At 38.7% G+C, this 20,987-nt stretch overlaps 1 protein-coding gene across 13 annotated transcripts in view; it reads right to left on the reverse strand.

Annotated features, from left to right (window-relative positions):
• LOC136827977 (serine/arginine repetitive matrix protein 5-like) overlaps window positions 1-20,987 on the reverse strand; it is a 105,182-nt gene that overhangs the window by 68,924 nt on the left and 15,271 nt on the right. For 5 of the 13 annotated variants that reach the window (XR_010849859.1, XM_067085566.1, XM_067085560.1 and 2 more), the window contains exons 3-4: window positions 16,148-16,206; window positions 5,750-9,026 (exon numbers count right to left, since the gene is read on the reverse strand). The gene's annotated coding sequence lies outside the window, so the exon portion shown is untranslated. Of the gene's footprint in view, window positions 1-5,749; window positions 9,027-14,508; window positions 14,524-16,147; window positions 16,207-20,987 lie in introns of all 13 variants that reach the window. The other 8 variants (XM_067085568.1, XM_067085564.1, XM_067085567.1 and 5 more) reach the window with 5 other exon arrangements.

A 20,987-nucleotide genomic window follows, 5' to 3' on the forward strand; every position in this document is an offset into this window, starting at 1 on the left:
TTGTGAAGTTTCATCACCAGCAAGTTACTGTGATCCAATGTTGACACTAAGTTCTCTCTCTCTATATATATACAGTACATATATAGCAGACAGCAGTAGATGGTTTTCCTTTATTCATCACGGCCTCGTTTGAGATCCTTGTCTCATCATCGAGGCTAAAAATACAAAGTAAAATATACAAATACAGCAAGAAGATTTAGGATATAATTACAAATAAAATATGATAAAGTAAAACATCAGTAAAAAGGTGGGGTGTGATGCATAAAGGAAAACCATCTACCAAGCTGTCTGATTTAGTGCCTTCTTGCTATTTTGCTGAGGAATAGCCTCGCTTTCACACCAATATATATATATACAATATATATATATATATATATATATATATATATATATATATATATATATATATATATATATATATATATATATATATATATATATATATATATATATATATATATATATATATATATATATATATATATATATATATATATATATATATATATATATATATATATATATATATATATATATATATATATATATATATATATATATTGTCAAGGATTTTACATTCCTCCCTCCTATTTTTAGCTGCTATCTAGCTAACTTCTAAGGAAAATTATTATTTCAGTTAGCTTATAGCTGGCGCCAATATATGAACTCAGTTTTTTTCCACTTATATGGACAGATGACACATGCCTCCGAAGCCTACAGGAAATGCCTAGGCGGGGTAGACAATGGGTCTCCCTTTTTCAACCCCTGCTACCAGAACACACTTAGATTTCCCTCCCCCCCTTTGGGGTAATGTTTTCAAAGTAGGCTTAGGGAGAAATAGGCGTTAGGCGTAAACCACTCAAGGGGGCTAGCACTAAACCTTGGGCTCATTAACTTTAAGACTGCTATTCCTTTGACCTGTTTACTGGCAAAGAATTTGCTTTCAGGTTGGAACCTAGCGCTCCGGCCCGCTCGAGGCAGCAAGCCAGCAGACTCCTTCCAGCGACTGTCCTGATTGTATGTCTGTCCCCGGTGACTGCCCAACTTTCACGATCATATGCCCGAGGCGTGGTATTTTGGAGCTCAAATATTCGTCTGAAATAGGTAAGCTGAGAGTGAATTTACGCCAATCACCCATGTCTCTCTCCACTAAATTCCTTCCATTTCTCTTCTCATTTACCTTCAAGTTTAATCCCTTCCTTTACCCATGCTTCCTCCTTTGTGTGACGGCGAGCACGTGTTCCTTGTTTCAAAAGCCTAATCGAATACGATTCCAAGACTGTGATTACGTGATTTTCTTATAATTATCTTCTGGGCTACGTCATGTTTAGTATTTAAGAACGTGCATTGGGTAATATTTTATAGGTAGATTTCATTTCTCTTAGTTTGAGCAGGGCTAACGATAAACTCTCTTAAGGGAGATATCGTCTGCTCCGTTGCATTGTGTCCACTCAGCCTGACTGCCATTCAAATTCCGAAACCATTCCTGATTGCAAGATTCCGTTGTTGGCCCTTCAGACATTTACATTACGGATTCTATTAGCCTGGAGTTCCCCCTCTTTATGAAGTACCCTAAGAGACTAGTTAATGTAATTTCAACCTAACCGAGTTATTATTATAACCGGGGATGATTGTACCTTGGCCCCTCCATATTGCTTGCTTGCTTGCCAATGTCTACAGTATTGCTCAATGTATATAATTAATGAGCCTGCGTATTGGCTACAATTTGCATTCTGTTTGTCTCCTTGCATAATTGCCCAGTCTCTGTAAATAAACTCCTTTTAATTGTAAAAGAATTCTAATTCCAAATGGCGACCTTCCTCCTTTACTTGTAAATCCAGGAAAATCTAAGCTAAGTTTTCAATAACTTTTCCTTTGTTCATAATCACAGGCACTTGGTCCCTTTGCAGTCAAACCACGTAGAATTTATTCCATTTCTTTTCAACCAAGACTCCCAGTTTATGACAATATATATATATATATATATATATATATATATATATATATATATATATATATATATATATATATATATATATATATATATATATATATATATATACACACATATATATATATATATATATATATATATATATATATATATATATATATATATATATATACATATATACATGTATATTATATATGTATATTATATATATATATATATATATATATATATATATATATATATATATATATATATATATATATATATATATATATATATAATATATATATTGTCACAAACTGGGAGTCTTGGTTTGGGGAAGAATGGAATAAATTTATATATATATATATATATATATATATATATATATATATATATATATATATATATATTATATATATATATATAGTATATATAATAATATATATATAATGCATATATATATATATCTATATATATGTAGCACTGTATGTTCTCCAGCAGATGACCTTTTAAGCACTCGGAGCACCAATTGGCAAATAACAACTCTTAACAGGACAGCTAATGAGCGGCCAAATGGATAAATCACGAACATAACTACCTTCACGGACCTGTTGACCGGAGGAATTAACCATTCACTGGTTAAAATATTAGCGAAGGGAATATTTTTTAGAAAATGTAAATTAGATAGCGGACCTGAAATTTACCAAAACTTGAGTTGGCTCATTCTGTCAGCACTGTAAGCTAACGCTAGATAAACTCTAAGCAGAACTGCCTGGTATCATCCAGTGTTATTACTGTATACTGTAATGGAACTGGTATGTTATTTATTTATCTGTTAATTTTGCTTTATTTTGGTTATGGTAATATTTTCAACGTCATTTGCAAATAGGGATCTTTTGTCTGAACGTTAATGAGAATTTTATCTAATTGAGCATTCGTTTGTTTCTGCTTGTAGGGTTGAAGGTTTTGTTGTATTTGAAATAAAATCAAGAAGAAATGCTGCCGTGATTTGTATCTCCTTGGATTGCAATATATATATATATATATATATATATATATATATATATATATATATATATATATATATATATATATATATATATATATATACATATATATATACATATATATATATATATACATATATATATATATATATATATATATATATATATATATATATATATATAAATATATACATATATACATATATACATATATACATATATATATATATATATATATATATATATATATATATATATATATATATATATATATATATATATATATATATATATATATATATATATATATATATATATATATATATATATATATATATATATATATATATATATATATATATATATATATATATATATATTGAGATAGTTTTATAGATAAATGTGATGTTACTTTGTCATTCATTTTTTCATATTTTCCATGCATAATTACTGTACAAGTTTTTGCAGTACCACCATTTCATACCCAACCTTGCTAAAATAATGACCCCAATATAAAGTTGTTTAAAGGAAAACCTAAAAACTATGATGGTATGAATAACAAGATAAAGCCTTCATACTAGCTAAAAATAGCTAAAAAATGCAATTACCTCTGCGCAATACTAATCTTTCCTTTACTCCATAGGTCCGGCACCCTAACGATGGACACGAGTAGCACAGTGATGGGTATGGTACTCAAACAAAACACAGACGATGGTCATTGTCCTTTGGCATTCTTCAGCAAGAAGTTATTGCCAGCACAACAAAAGTACTCCACGTTCAACCGAGAGTTACTGGCAGTCCACAGCCATCCGCCACATGCTAGGACAACGACAATTCAATTATAATTGCCTATCCTGAAAGTTCAAGTACTGTACCAAATGTACAGTATACCTTAAACTAGCATCCTACATCAAATATACCTTAATGATATTACTAATATTTCAGTTATCTTAAACATTTTACCCTAAAAATATATATATACATATTTCTAACCCTTCCAGCCAATACCAGAATTTTTCAGTATCCTAGCAAGGTATTTTGACCACTAAGTGGGCAACATATTTGACAGTGAGTGGGCAACACTTCCTTCCTTTCTAGTCAATGTCAAGATAACTGACAGTTAGATACACGGCCCCCTCGCTCCAAGCTTTTGGAGAAGACTGGGAAATATGAAAAAATCAATAACAAGTAACATCACATTTATCTATAAAACTACAGTATACAAAACAAATATACATATATGTTAACATATGCATAAAAATCTATCTCAGAGAGAGAGAGAGAGAGAGAGAGAGAGAGAGAGAGAGAGAGAGAGAGAGAGAGAGAGAGAGAGAGAGAGAGAGAGAGAGAGACTCTTTGGCCAGGTGCTAACCCCTTTTTTTTTATGATGAGTTACGCCTTCATTCCTCCCCCTAAGTCAGTTACAGAAAAAGATCGGGGATTAAACTAAAATCTTACTAATTCACTATATTTTCTTTAATGAATTGATATTTTGTTGTGTTCACATTAACATTAATATTTGAAAATTAGCAAATCATTTATTTATCATACAAAACACAAGCATACATACTGTTCAGTCATACCCCGAACTTACATAAAGCAAAAATACAAATGAGCACAGTACTGTACGCGAGAAAGTTAACCAGATATCAACAAATATTGAAAATGCTGATCCGACTGTCCGTATAACAGGTTGGCATAAAGAAATATGACGAACGTAAACATTCCAGCACCATCTGGAGGGAAAACAGATGATTACAGTGATAGTCCTCATGGGTAAGCCAAGCATATTTTAATTTTTAAATGCAGATCGCACCAAACAGCGTGAAGATAAAGCTACCTTTAACAGTAGGTAAGATTCATTACAAATAATTGTACTTCTGCATATGGTCCCCCTCACACTATATTCATCAAGGTAATACTGTACACATACAGTTAAGTTAAGTATACCTTAGTTTTACCAAACCACTGAGCTGATTAACAACTGTCCTACGGCTGGCCCGAAGGATTAGACTTATTTTATGTGGCTAAGAGCCAATTGGTTACTTAGCAACGGGACCTACAGCTTATTGTGGAATCCGAACCACATTATAGCGAGAAATGAATTTCTATCACCAGAAATAAATTCCTCTAACTCTTCATCAGCCGGCCGGGGAATTGAACTCCGGCCCATCGAGTGACAGTCCGCAGCTCTTCCGACTCACCCAACGAAGGGCTTGTACACATACAGACAACAGTACAAACACCAACACCTATCTCACAAGTAAATCTATCTCCATTTATTCTCACTAACTATGTAGAAGTTATAAATAAATAAAATTATCACGATTAGAAAGTATCTACAAGGGACAAAATTTTCTACTTTATGATCAACTGGAGCAGGGTTCATCCTAAATTTTGTACTTAAAACTCACTTTCATTTTCCTTAATACTGTATCACTAATGTATTGTATATATAAAATTGAATGTAACTGGCAATTACATGTGAGAACTCTCTAGCCAGTGACTAGCTTCAGATCTGTAAAACACACAGGATACCAAACTTTGTGCTAAAAATATCTGTTGTGCCTGCAATATTCAAAAACTGCATGTATGCTATCTCTTATGAGTCACTGATTCATAATAGTTTAATACATACAACAATGTTCTATTATTGCTTACAAGTGAAACTTTTTTCTGGAGTTATATTACCAACTCCAGATTGCTGGTCACTGGTCTTAAAAATAAAAATTTGCTCAAAATTTAATTTACAAGCAATTCATGCCGACTGACAATTCTTCTCTTACAAAGAACAACAACTACTCACCTAACAACACACTATGAAGACCATTATTATTGCAATGAAAACAGTTGCATCTTCTTGCAGATGAACCTCTTGAAGCTTTGGGAGGAAGTTACATGATGCGATGTTATAGTGGAGTAAGGAAGTAAGGTCAGCAGGACCAGTCGCAGCTAGAGTGAGAGGAGTACGAGCAAAGAGCCCACACCACTCTGCGAAAGAGGAACACAAACGGGCGCTGGGTCAGAAGAGTTTCGGGCACCACCTGGGGGATGATGGAGGATGACTCATTTTGTAGAACAGATGAAGGTGGTGGTGGTCGGAGCTGTTACACTGGCAGGCAACACAGAACTGCTGAGCCTGACCCAACTGGACCCTGCTGCCACAACACTGGCTTCCAATGAATCTCCCACTGACTTCCAGGATTTACCTGCTGCTGCTGAGTGATCAGGCCTTGCTTGGGGAGGAGGGGGCACAGCCAGGGGAGGAGGAGGTACAGGATGAGGGGAGGGAAAACAGTATACCAGTATGAAGGTTGAGCAGGACCAGGGAGATCCAAGGCATCCAAGAAGCCTTGGATCTCTCCTGATCCTTCTCTTTTTTTTCCCTGCTGCCTCTTGTAGGAGCAGCAGCAGCAGCCATTTCTGTGTCCTGAACAGCCAGGAACTGGAAACGCTGCCCCTTCATACCTGTTCGTCCAGCAACCCCTGGTTGCCCCTCGGCCACCTTCAGCAGTAGCAGCGGCGGTGGCGGCAGCAGCAACACTATGTGTAAACTAAATGTGTTATCACCACATCAACACTTTTACACCAACACCTTACATCCATAAAAAGGCAAAAATTAACACATCTTCAAATATTGCTACACACTTTTTAAATGCAAAACAAAGAATAAACTGAATTTTTACATATAACACAAGGTGGAGAGACCTGAAACCACTTTATGCTTCTTAGAATTTCACCTCCTGCTGAGCGATGACGTACGAGGGTTATGCGCAGAAATTCTTTACTGTTTGCCTTCTTATTTTCTGCTGTAAAACCTTTCCTTCTACAGTATAATGATAAAGAGTACAATAATGAAAAAAATAAAACTGAACAGAATGAATGGTATGGAAAGTTAAAAATTTTTTTGTAAAATAATCTAATTGTCACTAAGAAATGACATCCTAGCAATACTAGTCCTCCTGCTTTGCGTACCGAACATACGAAAATAATGCTCTACTCTAACTTTTTGGTAACTTCATACTGTTTATCTTTACAAAAAGTAAAGGAATATCAACATAGTACTTTAATCTTAAGAGAGCTTTTAAATATAAGTTCGTGGAATTCTGTACTGTCAAAACTGCAAAACTAAGATATAAAAAATAAAAATTCTAAAATACAAAGGAGAGTAAATCAAGTGACTCACTTTGTCTTCTGCTTTCCTTTGTACATAATCTGTTATCTGAAAGACTACCATAAAAACAAAAGTTCAAGGTCCATCATGCAATTTAGGACTAGCATTGTGATATCACAAAATACTGACAAGACTTGATATCCCATAAATTAGGTAAAAAAATCCCTTCATTCCAGAAAGGATAGAACTCAAAAAAAAATAAATAAATAAAAAAAAGCCAAAATAGGGACAAAGAAGATTCAGAATGTGGGATTTTGTAAAGCATTTGGTCTGGGGGAAATCTTCATTGATGATGCAAACAGCAGCAGCAAAAATGGATGAGTCAGTGTCGAAATATTCATGGCCTCTTGAATATGGCACACCTCCTTTTCAGCAGACTGGATGCAGAGTTAACATGTTGTCCGTCAGGGTTTTCTTCCAAGCGTATTCATACTGTACAATGAATACTAAAACATCCTTCATCAGCAAATTCCTTGCAATGCCTTGCATACAACTGTGTGTATATGAACTCTTCTGAAGGCTGACTCTTCTATAGGCTATCTTTCTCTTCCTTTGGTAGCTTCTTAAATGGAAATGCACATCTTCTCTGGAGCATCCTTTTTCATTCAATCAATGCAGAGCATGAAAATATTAACAGTGTTAGCTTGCAGAAATCCAGATGGAGGGCTGATATGATTAGTGAGACAAGATGGCAATCTCTTAATCATCATAGGAAGAGGACCACATAGTCCGGTCAACCCCAATGGAACAAAATTCCTGAACCATGAAGACAAAAGTGCCGGAGAAAAAACTTGTGTCGAGATTCCATCTAATGATATGAAATCTGAGACATCCGAGGGCCGTAAGACATTTTCCACTGCCTGTAACTTGGAACATATTTTCTTTCCATCACGAGAATACAGAAACACAAAAAAAAGCTACCTGCAGCTTATGATTTTTCAGATAGGAATTATGAGTTAGCTCCAACTGCTTTTCCAGAGTACAAATCTGTGGTCATGCTTTAACAACAGATGCTATGGGTAGATAACTATACTTCTATTTCCAAAGAAATTCCCGAGTCTCACTCTGAATGACTGTGGATGCACACAATGCAAGGAAATGTAATTCAGAAGAGAACACAAGGCTTCATTGTATTTTTGAAGATAACACGAGGTTTCGTTGAATTTTCGAAGGGAACGTGAACTTTCATTGTAATTCAGAAGAGAAAGCAAGGCACCATTGTATTTCAGAAGAGAATGTACGGCACCACTGTATTTCAGAAGAGAATACTGGGCACCAGTGTATTTCAGAACAGAACACAAGGCTTCATTGCACTGCATAAGAGCAAGAACACATATACCATCTACAGTAATCTTCAGTTTCGCTATTGAGGCTGAGTCACTGGTTGAAGGCAGGTGCCACTTGAGCCTCAGAAACATTTCTTGTGCTGCAAACAGTAACTGAAGGAAGATCTTCATCTTCTGCAGAGACTTGAAGGCTTCGTTTACATCCATGTAAATGAAAAAGACTATGGCTTTGCTCATCCATCGACGACTGAAAATGCTGTGTGCTGCAGCGATGAAGCTGTAGTAGTCTGCGAGAGGTTGTTAAGAAGCAGGTTATGATGTTTCTAGGTCAGCAGGTCATGACATGATCAGGTAACCCCACTATGGAGCCCTACGCCCCTTAAACTTCCCAGACATTGCCACCAAGACCCCAAGGGCAGGATATCATGGCTGCTGCCCCACCCAGTTGGGGGGGCCACAGGTCTACATTTGACACCTACAGGGGGGCTAGACCAAGACCAGCAGCGAGGACTATCATAGACCCATGGGGGGGCCCTTGACACAGGGTGACATAGTGGGGTACAGGGCACAGCCTCACCATACAATGATGGTCTATAGGGCATAGCTGGCCTCATGACAACCTCCTGGGAATTGAAATAAGCTATTACTTACAAGATATCTAACGAGACCCTCTCAAACACTATTCACAAAATATAGCCCTCCAAACTACTATTTCTCCTTGCTCTCCCTCCCACAACTACATCAAACATTCAACTTCATTTCAAAACAGCTTGTCCACACATAAGCAAAGTTATTAAAGTTACTCAAAACACATTGGCTGGCACAAACATCCAAACCTGAGCCTAATGACTTCTCCAAATTCATAAAAAAGTACCAAACTAAATTTCATTCCCATCCTCTTTGACAACCAAGAAAATTATAACTCCCAGAAAATGTGAGATAACTGTCACACTAATAGAATTTTAAAAATGCAGTACTTGACAGTGCTGTATGACATACTGACAATGATATTACAAAGTACTGTAATACCTTTAATGGAAGTAAACACTTCAAGCTGTCTGTTCCCATGTTCCTATCGTGAAAGCACAGCATGCATATAGGTACACTGCGGGCTTCAACATTTTGCACAGAATAAATTATTACAGCTCTGTAGTAAATTGAGGGACTCTTAAACCTGATCTCTCCTAAGAATTAACAATAACCAGCTACCCATCTCTGCACTATCACACCTTTTTTTTGTGCAAAGCTTTGTAAATTAAGCATTAGTAGTAAGACTTGTACAAATCTATCTAGAGTCAGAATTAACATAGCTAAATAAAAGATAATACAGTGACAACTATAATGCAATACATAGTATAAGTTAGGGAATCTGTTAAAAAAAAACAAGGTAAAGAGATTCCCAACTTACCACCTACAAAACTGTTTCAACATACTTAAACACCTTTACTGTACTAACCCAACAATCATAGCCTTACTTCCTTGCAAACAGCTCTCTAGTCTAGCAACTAGATAGAAACTGAAAGACACACCCCAACAACAACTCACACCCATAATATCCAACATAGTCCTCCAAGGCATCATTCTTCCAGGCCAACCTTGAGTGCAGAGAGTGCACAGAAAGCAGAGCACCATTTGTATGATTAATGGGTTAGCATGAAAAATGCATTTCATTTCAAAACATCAAAAACACATTAATCATAAATAACCTGAATCACAAACTGGAAGGAGGTTGAAAGAGAAATGACAAGAGTAAAATCCTAAGTCTAAACCATTCCTGGATAGTCTACTTAGATTGAGTAAAGTGAAGTTAAGTATATCTTAGTTTAACCAGACCAGGCTGTAACATTCATGGCAGACTGGGAAATTTCAGTAGAGCAAAAACTTTTAGACCTAGGATCATGAAGATGGGAAGAATGACCCATATCCGTTTCAGCAAGTCAAAACTTATCCTGCCACAAAAATCGGCCCTAGCGCTTACACATCAAAATACTTAAGGGTACAATAACGCTGGCCAAATCTTAAGGTTTATGAAACCGAGTCATTAACTTTAAGATTTTACCTACAAACAGCACAAAGTTACAGACTGAGCTTGAGAGACTAATGTTGACAAAAGAGTTCAGACTTCATGGGCATGTTTATTGAGCAAGGATAGGAAAGTGTCTTCTTCATTACCAGTAAGTTCCTGTGACCATGATGGAGAAAGTGGCAAGACGACTGAAAGAAGCTCTTGTGTTTGCTGAAAGCAAGTCCTGATGGCTCCTACCAAAGACTGTTCACATTGGAAGATTAAAGCAGCAATATCAAAGAAATCTACAGCTGACTCACACTTCCCTGAAGACTTGAGTTTTGGCAACAAAGTCTCGAGCAACATACAGTCAGTTGAAAACTAATAACTGGAATGGGAACATCCCCCGTCAAGGCACGGAGGGAAAATCCTGACTCACTTAAAGGAATCAAGGGTTTAGGTGATCAAGGAGGCATTGGACAAGGAATCATTAAGGGGCCTGAAAAGGCTGTGCATAACCAAATTCCAACTCAAGAAGTTTAACCACACATAAAGAAATTGACTTGTAAAAAAACACAAATATTCCAGTTATTCTTTTAATCCAGAGTAAATGCTAACATGAACACCAATTGAGCAGTCAGCCTTGAACTGAAAGACTACCCTGTCACAGACAACACAAGAGGCATTTCAAATAGTCTTGGTGTTTGGGTAACTGGAAACATGCATTCTTCAAGTCTATCGAATGCATCTAGTCCCCCGTCTCTGATGGGGGTCAAGTAAAAACACAGGGTTCCATCCTGAACTGAGACTGATGACCAGTCAATGACCGATTTAAAGCATTCGTCCAAGTCACCTTTTCCACAAGAAAGAGAAGACTGTAGAACCTAGAGTTGTTGACAGCTTCTCCCCTCCACACACACACACACACACACAGAGAGAGAGAGAGAGAGAGAGAGAGAGAGAGAGAGAGAGAGAGAGAGAGAGAGAGTGTTGTTGATAACTTCCAGTGTGTCCTTTGGGCAAACCTGGAAAATAAGCTGGGAACAAGATCTGTTTTCAAAATGGGATGGCATCTGTCACTGACAGTCTGTAACTGTCCCAAAAGATAGATTATCCAGGGGACCGCCATACTGCTCGATCATGTGCCAAGCATCCCTTAACATAAGGCAGCGGGAGAATTGAATTGAATATAAAATCTAGGACCAAGGCTTATGAGGTCGACAGAAATTGACAGTAAAAGGTTTGAAAGATGTAAAAGGAGGAAAACCTCGCAGTTACACTATAAATCAATTGTTAGGAGAGGGTGAAAAGTAAGATAGAAAAAAGAGAATATGACAGTAAAGAGAATATGTAAGTCAAATAAAAGGAATGAAAGGGGTTGCAGCTAGGGGCCAATGGCACGCTGCAAAGAACCTCAAGTAATGCCTACAGTGCACCACAATAGGTGCACTGACAGCACTGGCCCCCTACGAGGGGCAGCAGCAGCAGAAGAGTACAGCCAGCTTCTGCATCCTCTTCCCTTCCTCCCCTACCTTCTCGTTTTGGGTTGAAACCAGGGAGGAAGACTGAAAGGTTTGGGAAAACTTCTGGTCCTTCGACAAGAAAAATGCTAGGCACCTGATCAGGCCACTCCAGACAGCTTGGCTACATTTCCATTTACAGACGATCCAGAAGGGACTTTAAAAGAAACTGCACTGTGAACAATGGAATCCCAAACATTGGTCCTCCATTTCTCCTCTGCCACCTCAACACTGCTCTTTGAAAAGAGTCTCAGAACCTACCTTTCCATTGAGAGAGATCAAGGACATCATTGAGTCATGAAGACAGGGTTCTCCCACAAAATTTGTGGGTTAGTGGGATGAAGGTACGAGTCCTTCCCACTGACACTAACAACCTTTGAAACTTTGCTTGTCTTCCTTGAAGGGCACACAAGAGAATGCATGGGTCCAACACAATGATGTGATGTTTGGAATGAAACCATGGCAACTGACTCCACAGCTCCTGCTTTGGTTACTGAGAAAGAAATCCCCTTTGACACAAAGACGCTCCAAGAGAAAATTTCTCATCAGTCCACTTGTGGGGGCAGGTCCCTGTGTCCTCTGGGACTCAGTATCTCTGCTAATGACACCATAATAGGAGTGAAGCACTCAAGAAGATTCCTTAGCTTTCTTATGGAGGGTTGTCTTCTGAGACTTCTTCCTACACTCCACCACCAGTCCAGGAGGAGGAGGAGGAGTTGTGCTTTTCCAATCCCTTGCAACTATGCTTCTCCAGGCTCTTCCTGGCCCATCACGAACTTAGTCGAGGCAGACATTCCCTAGGTGACAAAAGAAGCAGGGGACCTGCAAAAGCAGCAGCAGTAGGAGTAGCAGGGGCATTATGGTTCTAAATATAAAGGTTACTATCAAAGCCAAAGCGTCCACTAACACTGAGCTGATGAAGCACTCTTGACCAAGAGCTTGGAAAAGGCAGAAGGGATTATTTCTTAGTATGCCTAGAGAAGCACACAATGCCTCCAGCAGCTTTTGTTTTGACCTGAGGCCTTGGAATCATCACAGCAAAAGCAAAGAGGGGAAAAGGTGCTAGGGCAATGCAGGAATCAACATCATTCCATTCAAGAGTCCATTCCAGTGTCAAGGCCAACTGCCATCAGGTTAGCACATACCCTCTTCAGACTGAGCAAAGGGAGAACAGACAGCAGCAGGATCGGGGGCAGAGCAAGAAAGTCATTGAGCAGCAAATGCAAATGGTGGTGTCTCCTCGACTCCTTCCACTTCGACCCATACTTCATCCACTAAGCAGGCAACCAACCAAGACACTCAGTGCTCTTCAAGGATGGCATGCATTCCTAACTTCTGCATGAAAAGTCAGTTTTGAAGCATGACAAATCTAGTGCACATGCATGCACATGCACTCACCCATACACACACACACACACACAGGGCATCTACACTGATCAATCTTTCTCGCTGAGATGTTAAGCACAATTAATCACTAACATTCAAAACTTAATATCTCATTGCATGCCAGAGTCATCAACCACACACATTCACACAAAAAGCAGTAAAAACACAAATTACAGCAACATATTCAAATGGAGTGAAGAGCAGATGTGCTGATAGCAGCATAGCTAAAGAAAAAGTGACACTGACAGCCGAGTAAGAGTGTGGGCTTTCCCTACTCAAACTCGGCTGCCACTGGTTAATTAACTGGTTTACAGGTTTCAATGACCATTTTATCTTTTCCTGAAGGTAACCCATTCAGAGGATGAAGGATTTTGTAATCCTGTAAAAACAGTTCTTACAGTAATATCCTGTGGTAAGTGACATCACCTCCTCAGAAGGCAACAACCTTAACCACTTGAAAAATTTATAAATCATTTAACATCCATCACTAAGAAGTTTGAATTATGTTGAATTGAACAGATGAATGAAAAGGAATGGCAGAACACATAAAATGCAAAATATTGCCAACTCTGGAGGAGCAACTCGGAATACATCTGAACGATGAAGAGTCACAAAGAATGATCCCTTGGAGGACTATAGCAGGTGGTCTGGGGACATGCAGTGAGTGGGATCTTTGTCTTTCAGGATCTAACAAGTTTGAGCAAATGTAGAGTTGCTTGCAAGGAAGTAAGGCTAATTATGATAAGTTTGCAATGAACAAAAAATAAAGAGAATTGAATCAAACATCTTAACAGAAACCTAATCAAATGCATTTCCTTTAATAAGTTACCTTCAAACATCAAGAGCTATAGAAAATCTGACTCTCAGACATAATCTTTTTTGAAATGTCGTTTGGAAAAATGTTCCTCTAAAGAGCAACTCAAAGATGCATTCACTCATTCCTTATTAAGTTCAGACAATCAAACACTACAGAGCAAGAGGGAGGTACCACCCTGAACTGAATTCTTACTGGCATTACACCTGAAAGCTTTTAAAACTGGAAGATTATTATTTTAATGACTGAATTCTTCTTAACTAAATATCTTTTCACAAACCAGTGACTCCAAACTTTCAATGGTAATGCAACTCTATCTCAAAATGGGCTCTATTTTGCTGCTTATCAAACACCATCAAATGGGAGATGGAAAGCCTTACCTCATCTGCTCCTCTCTGAAAGAAAGATGGATAGATTACCTAATATAAACTTCCAGCGTCTCTGATGCCACATACTGTTGAGAAAACCTTAAACTTGTGACAAAGATAAAGTGACAAAGGCGTCAGAAAATAAGTGAGATGTTTCTATTAGTCTAAAGAAAAAATTAATCATTTACCGAAAAACAGAGAAACAACTACAATAGATCTTGTGCTCAATGCATTCCAAAGTACAGAATGGTCTAATTGAAGACAAACACTGGAAAACAAAAGATCAGAGAGAGAGAGAGAGAGAGAGAGAGAGAGAGAGAGAGAGAGAGAGAGAGAGAGAGAGAGAGAGAGAGAGAGAGAGAGAGAGAGAGAGAGAGAGAGAGAGAGAGAGAATTTTGGCACTATGTAGTGCCAAATAGAAAAGTACATCCACATTTAAATTTCAATACATCACGGTCTAGCATCATCCACTTGAAAAAGAACATGGAATAATGAGAGAAAAAAAAAAAACTGAAAAAATTTCATCAAGTTAATAAAAGCAGCAACTGTAGAGGCAAAAGGGGACAAACAAAGGGCTGAGCAAATATTTCTGAAGTAGAAAAAAAAAAAAAATGGTGAACAGCAAAACAACTACTGTACTATACATAATCAGGCTCCTGTACTGCAACTGAAAAAGCTTTGCTTACAACTCCTGGCTGTCTGCACATCATACATGTCACTATAGGTCAGCATGACATCGTATTCATAAATAAAGACTTAAGAACATGGCTTCATATGCATCAAACTATTTTTTGTATATAGTTATTTTCTATATCATCATGTCTGGTTTTCCCTTAATAGGGTTAGATGTAAAATAATTCCCCACTTTGTCTTCTGCCTGGTGCAGTTTCTGTCTAAATTCCCATCTGGCCCTGATATTCTTTTAAGACTATTTTCCATGATTCTCTTGGGATTCCTTCTCTACCGATCTGTAACTGCACCTTTCCACTTCCCAAATATTCCTGATCTGTGAAGTTCCAAGTCTATTTCCTAGCTCATGGTTTCCAACTTTCTCACCAACCTCTTTCGCGATAACTTAGTGATATTTTCCAGCCATGCATTTTTTAATTTTGTCGCTGTGCCCTTCAAAATTTCATCCTTTGTGTCCATATAAATCTGCTAAATTTATTTAGCAAAATTGCATGGACAAAATTTTTTAAACCTAACTGATCAAAGCTAAAACCAATCTTACACAATGCACACATGCTCACGAAGGTATTTCCTAGTCCTCAGTATTTCTTGGTCCCCCACAACAAACTAACTGCAAATACTAAATGAGAAAAAGTTGACATACATGCCCACAAAAGAAGACTATGTAAATGTAACCTGAATTCCTCAAAAGACAAAATCAATACACCCACATGACAGTAGAGAGAGAGAGAGAGAGAGAGAGAGAGAGAGAGAGAGAGAGAGAGAGAGAGAGAGAGAGAGAGAGAGAGAGAGAGAGAGAGAATTACAAGCAGATGATGCAAACCCTGATGTGTTATTTATACAATGTGGCTGATATCTCAAGAAAAATTAAATATAAAATGGAAAGACTAATGGCAGATGTTCAACACTGCAGTACTGTACTCTACTTCTAACAAGTAATATTAGAAAGGGTCTGGATTACCTCTCTCATTATGCTGTTACCAGAAATCTTCAACTCTGCCAACTGAGAAGCATCACTATCTGAAACACAGGAAGAAAAATATTAAAAAGATGGATCACTGGTCATATTCTAAAAAATGTTGTAATTGCAACACAATCATGAGATGCTTTATTCAGTGTATAACTATCCAATCTGCACCAAAATGCTGACCCAATTCCCCTTCACCACATCTATCCTCATTCAAGTTGGGTGATGCCATAGCACCAACACCTCAGCAGCACCACTTTCCCAATTCTCCTTTGTTAAGTCAACACATCATCTTTGTCCTGACATATACCCTTTCTTACCTTTGTTTTGATGTGCAAAAAGGAACCAATGACTGACTGTCTCCATCTACAGGATTGGAGCGAGTTTTGTTGGAGAGCATTCTGTTTCAGACCTCTTCCCCCATTTGCATTTTTGGAAGTTTTGTTGGAGAGCATTCTGTTTCAGACCTCTTCCCCCATTTGCATTTTTATCAGTGGTTTGACTTTCCAGGATTTTTTACTCATGACCAAAAATGTTTAACTGGGGGCTAAAGGCAGATAGTGCTGGTGTATGCAAAGTGTCTTTCTTTGTTAAAGGAGTTCTAGGCCTCAGGGATTTTTAGTCTTCATTCATGGGCTAAAAAATAGATTATGATAATTATTAATAACTGATTTTAATTATAATTTTATTTTATTCCATACCATTCTAACTGGTTTTTCATTCTATAATTCTTGCTTTCAACCCTTTCGGAATTTAACAAGTGTTGCAAACATTAGGGAGTGTAGCAGTGAACTTTTTTTTTTTCTTTTAGCAAGTTAAGTTCTTGGGATATTTTCATGATTGCATGACCCAACCTTGAGTATGCCTCAGTGCATGTGTCAGGGGTTGCCAGCTGAGGCCTGCATGGACATGATAATTGCAGGACATTACCTCGCTGACTGCCAGGCCTTGAAACTTCTCCAAATGCATATATCCTTGGGCCCACTAGTTGCCAGGTGGTTGTCAGACCTGTCATGGTAATACTCCCTGCAGGACAAAGCAAACTTCAAGGTAAAAGGATACGAAGGATGATGTGTACTTTCTGCACATTCAAGGCTTGTGCCTCCCACATCACAAGGATGTGGTATGTGGTCTTAAGCCACCTGGTCTCCATGGAAGGGCTGGTTCTATCCACCAAATTCAGGATCTCACTACAGCTGGAAAAATGCTGGAAGATGGAATCCATGAAAAAAAACAACAACAACAACACCAACAACAGTCCCAAGGACTCGAGATGTCATGGTGGATATCCTCTGGCTGAGTCAGAGAAAACCCGAATTAAGTGGGTTCTAGTTCCAAAGGACCCAGAGGTTCTCCAGTTCACAGTTGCCTTCAACCATGGATAAGAAGCTCACATCTGCAGACCATGGTTATCTGAACAGAGAACATGAGGCAGATGCACATAAACCTAATGGAGCTGCAGGCTATGTTCCTATGCTTCCATGAATTTGCAACATCCTCAGAAGGTCAAAGTATCAGTCATGTCAGACAAGACCAATACCATAGCTTACCTAAGGAAAGAAAGGACACACTAGGAAGACCTGAGCTAACTAGTGCTACAGACATTCACTTGGGAATAGCCATGTGGAGTCATTGTTATCTTGTGTTCTGTAAAGGGGACGAAGAACATTTCACAAACTCCCTGAGCATGAGGAACTGAACTTTCCCTCCTGAATGATCCTTCAGCACTGAGGTTTGCAACCTCTGTGAACCACAAGCTGCCCCTAAATTGTCTTCCACAAATGGACCTAGCCACTTGAGCAATGAATGTAAAGCTACAGCAGGAATGGCCTGGAGTTTTACACCTTCTCTCCCTTCAGAATGATCCAAAGATTAGGCAAAGGGCACCCACAAAATCCTCACAGCCACATTTTAGCCTTAGCAAAAGTGGCTCCCAGATGTTCAGAAGGGGTGCACAAACTGTCCCAGTCCCAGCCTACCTTCTGGGGAACTTTTGAAGGAAGCAGCAGTTACCATCCTGATCCTTAAATGTTTCAGATACATAATTAAATCTTACCAGGGGAAATGGGTTAGGTCTGTCACCTGGTGCAGCAAGCAAAATGTGCCTGCACTCAATGCAATTATTTCCTTGATGGTAGATCTCTTTGTTAACGTAGGGGCAGTTGAAACATTCTGGATCTAATTCGACATTTTGGCCAGGCAGATCTCTCAGCCTCAGTGAGACCTCAGAGCTGGGACTTCACTTCAATCCTGTAGAGCCTGCCAAAACCCCTCTATGAACCTCTGAAAGGAGCTCCCATTCTCATACACCTAGCATCAGCAAAATGACAAATTTTTAAATTAATCTGTATTTTTCCTGACATACAAACCTGAGGTCTTTACAAATGGGATTAGCTTTCAGCAGGCTGGAAATCCAGCCATTAAACTTTGGCAAGGTTGGTTATGGTAACAGTTACCAATGGTAGGGGTGGAGGAATACCTTGTTCTATGCAGTTTACCTTTTGGCCCAGGTAAGAGAATGAGGGAAGGTAAGGGGTGGGCCCATTATGTAAAGACCTCAGGTCTGTATGTTAGGAAAAATACAAATTAAAAATTTGTCACTTGTTCCTACATAAATAAAAACCCGCCATCTTTGCATATGGGAGACTTACTTTTGGAGGGATTCTGAGTAAATCTCTGAACTGACTGGTAGTTTGGCACAACTGGGTACTCTCTTCCTGACCATGATAGAGCATAGGGAGGAGGCCATACTTGTGATCTATTGAACGAGAGATGCTCAACTGTCAGACTTCTGGGCATTTTGAATTCAAGGAATGTAATATCCTTGATTCTGAAAAGGTTTGGATGAATGCCACAGTGTCTGGACACCATAAAGCTGAAGAATAACAAAATGGTTTGCTCATAGTCAGTCCATCTCACTAGTCAGAGAAATCCCATTGGCACTGTTTCTCGACAACTAAGCTAACCAACAACCAGGTTAGTGGTGCAATAAAGATGTCACACAGGACAGAACAGAACAGTGCCAACTTCAATAAGTCAAGAAAGAAGGACTATGATCAAGCTTCTTCAGAGGTTGAACAAATTTCCAGAAGTCAAGGTGCCAAGATCAACTGTCCTCATCTCCTGACTTCAGTGAATACTGTAATTGTTGTAATTACATTCATCTTCCTTGGGATGTCTAGTTGGCCACTGTAGTGAATGTTCTTCTGTCTGCTTGTGTACTTGCACTGCAATAGAGCACATGAAGGGTCACTAGTACCCTTTGTTGACCATGGCACTACCATGGTGTCATTGCTATCATGCCGAGGAATATCTATCTTGGGTCTTGAGACTCTTGGAAGTCTTAAAGAGAACTGTTTAAAGATCCACACAATATTCTCTCCTTGGGTTGTGATCAAGTAGTAAATACAGCAGCAGCGGCCACTGCTTACATCTCCCACTCCTCACAGGAGGAATGTTACTATATCAGTCAAAAGAAATGGAGCTCCTAGACCCACTTCTTGACTGAGTGGGTACCAAAAACAAGTTGTTGGTACTTAGTTTGGAGGTACTGTTCATCTTCCAACGAATCAGGCAAAATGACAGCAAGTTATAAGCCCAATACTTGAATAATGGGCGAGAAAGATGTCTCCTAGATGGCAACAGCATCTTAAGTTTCTAGGAGGTCACTTACTCAAGTACTGACCATTCCCAACATTTCTGACCATGGTTGTGAGAGGTTTCCTAGATGTCAACAGAATCTGGTGCTCCAGGAGGTCACCTATCCAAGTATTGACCTGACTCAATCATTGCTAACTTCGCTGACCAGACAAGATGCGATATTTTCAATGTGGCCTGGTCGATGGCTGTTATACCCATGGTCCACAGAGATAGAGAAGAATAGTAACATCTTTGGAGTGTCGAGACTGAAGGTCTAATGGACCGTCTTCCTAGATCGAGCAATTCTTTGAAACGTTGAGGTGTCAAGACCAATTGTCGCTAACACTGACCCTACTAACTGAGCTTGTCTGTCATACAGCCATCATCCTGGAATGTGTCTGGTTGACCACTGTGCCGAGTGTGCTACTGCAAACCCATGCACCTGCATCATCAATTGAGATGATAGGACACTAGCAACCCCCACCCCTTGTTGACTAAAGAACTACCACGGTACCATTCCTTATCAACCCTACGAGCACCTACCCTTGGATCCTGAGGCTTGGAGATCTTAGATGATCCAGGTTATTGAGGTGCAGATTAGGTCATGCTAGGTTAGGTTTAGTTTAGGCTAGGCTAAACTGAGTTAAGTACCCAACCCAACCTAGACCCTTGAAGAACAAGTAACTACCTTCTGGATGATGCCATGAAACAAGAAGTCCCAGGATACTGAAATTCAAGTCTGGTAAGGTTAGACTAGAACTAGTAAGGCTAGGCTAAGTTAGGTTAAGTACCTAACTTAATCCAAACCCAACCTAACCTCTTGAAGTGTAAAGGAATGCCCTTTGGTTGATGCTTTGAGGCATGGAGTATCTCTGGAGGGGAAGTGTGTATAACACCCCAAGGGGATAGTTGTCATCTCACCATTAGGCTAATTTCTCTCACCTCTGAGAGAGGATGGGAAGGAATGGGGAGACTTTGTCGAAGACCATGACCTCTCATTCCATCTAATGAGGGTACAGTAAACAACCCCGTATTCACGGGGAATGAGTACCACATGCCCCCCCAAATAGCTAAAATCCACGAATATTTCCAAAGCCTTCACTACATGGGATTCTTAACACTTTCGCATCTTTATAGTTTGAGCGCCGCGCCTACCAGAGATCCGAGGTGTCTGGGAGCGCTCAACAGCGCAAAA

The sequence above is a fragment of the Macrobrachium rosenbergii genome, chromosome 42, assembly GCF_040412425.1.
Source record: "Macrobrachium rosenbergii isolate ZJJX-2024 chromosome 42, ASM4041242v1, whole genome shotgun sequence".
In the NCBI taxonomy this organism is placed as follows: Eukaryota; Metazoa; Arthropoda; class Malacostraca; order Decapoda; family Palaemonidae; genus Macrobrachium; species Macrobrachium rosenbergii.